This window comes from Archocentrus centrarchus, chromosome 21 (genome assembly GCF_007364275.1).
Source record: "Archocentrus centrarchus isolate MPI-CPG fArcCen1 chromosome 21, fArcCen1, whole genome shotgun sequence".
Lineage (NCBI taxonomy): Eukaryota > Metazoa > Chordata > Actinopteri > Cichliformes > Cichlidae > Archocentrus > Archocentrus centrarchus.
In genome coordinates, this window is record NC_044366.1 from 4727622 (window position 1) to 4733303 (window position 5682).

The following is a 5682-nucleotide window of genomic DNA, read 5'->3' on the forward strand; positions in this document are numbered from 1 at the left end:
TCAACCTTTATTCAGTCAGAATGCTTTTGTTCAGCAACGCCCTGCATCACCTCCTACAGCACATAGCAGAGATTATTGATACTAAAGCTGCTGTTAACTTCAGTGTTTTGTTTTGTTTTTTAGGCTGCAGTCCAGCTGTTGGTGTGGTTATGACGAAGGCTTTGAGATATTTGAGCTGAAGAGGGAGTGCCTCATACAAATGTTCTGTAAAAATGTGTTCTTGCAAGCAAAAATGATGATTGGTCAGTCCTGTGTTACCTGTTTTTGCTTTTTGTTCAGAGCATCACAAAATGCTGATCAGGCAACTGGTTTTATTGCACCTCCATCACATGTAAATTAGGGTATTCACTTATATTAGTACTTTTTACCACTAACAATCACAAGGCGCCAGTTTCATCACTCTGATGGTCTGAAAGTCAAACTTGTGTCTCACAAAACTAAGTGGACATGTTTTGTATTTGAATTATTTTTTTTGTTTTTAGGTTTCCTGTGATTAAAAAAAGACTTCAGTGACATCTGTGATACTTTCTGTAGTGGTCCTCAAGCCTTCAGCCCACACTCTGCCCTTTCTGTGCAGCTGTCTGCAAACATTCAGTGACTGTATTCTTCCAACTGTCCTGTTTTCAAAGCAGTGACTTCCTGCATAACTTCCTGTAAGCTGTAGCAATAAAAAATATTCCCAGTTACATTTTCTCTGAGTGTGCACTGCATTCATCATCTTAAAAATGAAGACTTGAGACATGCAGACTTTACCATACCTGAGGGTTGACATTGAGACTTGATTATCAAATGCCTTCAGTTCTTCTGCTTTAAAGCTTTGATGAACATGAACTCTTTTCTGGTTTGTGTTTTAGGACCTGAGACTTTTGACGAAACTAAAACCAACTATGACAAAATGTAAATTAAAGTATCAACAAACAAAAATGGCCTTTTGTTATACTTTCAACTATAAAAAGCTAAAGGATATTGCAGGTCTCTTGATTTATGCGAATGTAAACAAGTACATTTAAGTGTCTAGACTTGGGGTGCCCGGGTGGCTCAGTGGTGGAGCATGTGCCGTGTTGCGGTTCGACTCCCGGCCTATCACTGATTTGCCCGTGTGTCTTCCCTGATATCTTTCCCCCCTTTCCTGTCCCTCTGCACTGCCAATTAAGCTGCTGTGGCCAAAAAAAAGTGCCTGGACTTTAGTTTTAATAAAGCCTCTTTGAAGTTCAGAAATACAGCTTTTATTTCACACCTCTTTTACATGAGAAAACGTGGCACAAACATGCCTGTGCGTCACTGTTGGCTCACTAAGAGACAAATCAAAACAAATATTTTCCCTAATGATGGGCGTTCAGCGTGCTTCAGGTTGAGGTGGAGCTTCATATAAAAAAGCATCAGGTGACAGGTGGAGTCAGTGGATCCAGTTAACAGCACACGGTAAGTTCAACACTGAATCTCTGGTGATGATCGTATTTGTATATGCACAGCTGTCAGTACTTTATTGGCGCCATCTGATAATTTTTTGTATATATGTTTGAAAATATTTTCTTTGTTTTCTGGACAGATTTTGAACTCTCACAGTATCTGAAGTTTGAAGTTTAAAATGTTTGGTAAGAGTAAAATAACACAGCTCATATCTTTTTCAAATCCCTTAGATACTTTTTTCTTTAAAAATAAATATCCTTAAGATTAATTTATGACTAATTCTAGGAGGACACGGTCATCATGGACACGGACACCATGGCCACCATGGACATCATGGCCACCATGGACATCATGGCCACCATGGACACCATGGACATCACGGACATCACGGACACCATGGACACCATGGACTTGGTGTTGGATATGGTGTTTATGGTGGTGGCTATCCTGTCTATGGTGGTGGCCATCCTGTCTACGGTGGTGGCCATCCTGTCTACAGTGGTGGCCATCCTGTCTACAGTGGTGGCTATCCTGTCTACAGTGGTGGCTATGGTGGATACGGGCACGGTCAAGGACTAGTTGGTGCACTCGGCACTGGACTCGGATTGTTACGAAGGCTTAGGCACAGGCACAAGCATGGACACACGCATATCAGATGCCACAAGATGGGCAGACAGTGTCACGGGGTAAGACTGAATACTGCAGCAGTGCAGATTTCACTTCATTCACAACAGGAAGTAGATGTTATTCAGCTACGAGTGAAGCATAAATGTTTGTGTAAACCATCTCGAAAATGATCTCTGGAATACTCTGTTGTTGACACGATGTGTCTTGAAGGTTATTCATCAGGTGGCAGGACAGCAAGTACACAGTTTAAACCAAGTTTAAGCATATTTTGAGGTCATAAGGGGAAAATAAACCCTAATCCCTACCACTGAGCCAAAATAGAGTTTAGAATTTAGAATCAGTGCGATGAATTCATTGAATATCATCTGTCTCTTCTGCAGTACTCCAGCAGCTCCTGCAGCAGTGACTCCGACTAGATGAGGATTTCTGGAGGGAACTACCTGGAAAGGCTACCATTTTATCCTATAGAGTGGTCTGTTTGTTTAAATGTTTTAGGAATACTTAAAAATCTTTTTAACAGATGTAAGAAAAAAATACATTAGATAAACCAAGAACATGTAAAATAAAAGACTGATACATACAGTGTGAAAAATTGGATGTATAGTTGTGTAGTACTATTTGAATCCTTTGCTGTCACTGTGTTGTTGATTTGAACAGCGACATGTCAGATGTGGCTCAAGTCTGAGAAACTGAAGACACTGCATTCTCATGGGGTAGCAACCTGTCAATCACAAGGTAGCCCCGCCTTAAGGTATACCCTGCTTTATAGTTTAATTTACTCTTAATTGGACCATGATTTTCAAAATTAACACCATGTTGTAGAACTAGCAACTCACCATAATCTCATGTGGAAATTGTTTACTGACGTCATGAATCAGAAGCAGGGACGTTTTCTCATATACGCCATTGTTTTGCAGCTAGCTGCCCCCTGCTGGTCCTCAGAGAGAATGCATGTTTGAAGCATGACAAACTATGTTAAAACACACAATAAGCCTCAACTGGTCACATTGCAATGAAATAATAAATCTGGAAATGGATCATTTTTCTCTATATTGTCTCATTCTTTCTGGGTCCCCTGGGCCAAGGTCCTCCTATACAGCCAGACTTATTGTGGACATTAGAAAGAATGCAGGTTTAAGGTATCTTTGCATTGGCAGACTGGGAAACTGTGACCATCTTTTACATAAAGTCTATGCAATTAGATCAGGCATTGCAATAATAAACCTTGAACCCACACAAAGACTAACTTGTTAGTGGCTGACACAGATCTTAGGGGCATATTAAATCCATTATTGTGTTTCTCATGATTAACAATGACATGAGTTTGTGTGTTGCTTAGCTGATGTCTTGTTGTGAGAGGTCTCAAAAAAGTTGGGAGTTCAGGCATGCCCCTGATGATGTGAGCTGGATTTCAAGCTGAAGGTGTGGCTTTATATAAAGGCAGAACCAACTGAATACTGTGTGTGTGGAGCTGCACTACAACACACGGTAAGTCCACTGGCAGCTATCTAAGCATGTGCACGCGCACTTGTATTTCTTCCAACTACTTCCAACTTCCACAAAAGATCAGGTATCCTCCACGTCCAATCAGGAGAGATCCTGTTATTCATGCCAGGTATGTTCCACTCGGGCAGACAGTCCCCTATTCCCAATTTCCTCATAGAGAAAATTTGATCGATTGCGTTGAGAGGCCAGTAGTAACATGTACTTCAACCACAGAGGTCCAACATTAACATCAAACCCCTTACCCAATTTAAATTTCTTTTGACCCCCTTACAAGCAAACAAGCCTCCACAGAGAGGCACGGGATTTTCATGTCTCCACAGCCGACCCTCAGTGTGGATATGTGTGTTGCTTTTCTACAGACATGTTGAAGATAAGTCCACCGTCTTTGGCATGGTGCTGAGTTACACCTTGCTCAGGATCCTGGGAGTGGATCCGGATGACCCAGATATGGTTTGCGCCAGGAACAACCTGCACAGCAAAGGTCTGAAGGAATTTGGAATACAAAAATGAAAAGTGTATTAGGATGTGTTTAGTGTGAGCGCTTCTCCATGGTATGGTATTCTGCTCTCTGTGTTTATTTGGTGTATGTGGAGAAGTTGGGATTCCCTCATGGGGCAAATTCTGGTTGGCCATTTTAAATGTCTACAGCTGGGAGGGAATAAACACGCTCCTACCAGAGATGTGGTGAGTGGGGGATGATTTTCCGAGACAAAAAAACCCATAAAATAATAGGGCAACAAAGACCAAAAAACAAACCAGAAAAGAAACAAACGGCGGCAGCACAAGGCCGGAAAAAAGTCCAAAACAAAAGAAAAACAGTTCTGGAGGCCGACCGCGCTCCCAGCGGCAGCGGCGACGAAGACGAGGACGAGCAGGAGGCCGACCGTGCTCCCAGCGTTAGCGGCGACGAAGATGAGGACGAGCAGGAGGCCGACCGTGCTCCCAGCGTTAGCGGCGACGAAGATGAGGACAAAGGCGAGCAAGAGGCCAACCGCACTCCCAGCGGCGGCGGCGAGGATGAAGGCAAGCAAGAGGCCGAAGCAGTCCAGGGAGGGCCAAGGTCAGAACTGAAAACAAAAACATAAGGCCCAAACAAAAAACAACACAAGGCCAGAATAGTCCACAATGTTCAGGGGGCCGCCCAGGCCAAGGGGCAGAACTCACAGGCCAGGAAACAGAAGGGTCACCAGGAGGCCGACCGCGCTCCCAGTGATGGCGACGATGGATGATCTCGGGTGGGCGGCCGCGTGGCATGCGACGGAGCCGGATGGCCTCGGGTGGGAGACGAGACAGGAGGCCGACCGCAGCTCCAGCGGCAAAGACGTGGAGACGAGACAGGAGGCCGGCTGCGCTCCCAGCGGCGGCGGCGGCGAGGACATGGCGTGGCAAGAGGGGCTGCTGCACTAGCTAAGGGGGCTAATATTAGAGGAACTGAAGGTACCTGAGCATAGGGAGCCTGAGGGATTGAAGGGACCTGAGCAGGGGGAGCCTGAGGGATTAAGGGGACCTGAGCAGGGGGAGCCTGAGGGATTAAGGGGACCTGAGCAGGGGGAGCCTGAGGGATTAAGGGGACCGGAGCGGCCGAGGGGACCAGAGCTAAGGGGACCTGAGGCAGTAAAGGGGCTGAGGGGACCTGAGGCACAAAAGCTGAAGGTGTACGGACTAAAACTGCGGGGACCGCAGCTGGAGCTGAGGGGACCAAGAGACCTGAACGGACCGAAGCTACAGCTGAGGGGACCAAAGGAGCTGAGGAGGGGACCTGAGCGACCAAAGCTGAAGTCGAGGGAATGAAGGGCTTGAAGGGACTGAGGCCACAGGGAAGGCTGAGGGGACTGAGGAGGGGACCTGGGAGACTAAGGGGACCAAAGAGGGTGAGGCTAAGGGAGCTGGGGGGACTCCCCTTAGAGATCCTGCGTAACTGTTTATTGAAATACCAGAAAGCAGTAAAATATGCAAAGTCTGCTTATTTCTCTAACATTGTTTCAAGTAACAGTCACAGGCCTCATTTTCTTTTTAATGTTTTTAATTCACTCGCTGATCCTCGCTGTAATGTAAACCAAGCCAAGGTCTGTCCTGCACTGTGCGAAAACTTTAAGAAATTTTTTTGTGGAAAAAATTTCTGCCCTCAGGCCTTCATCA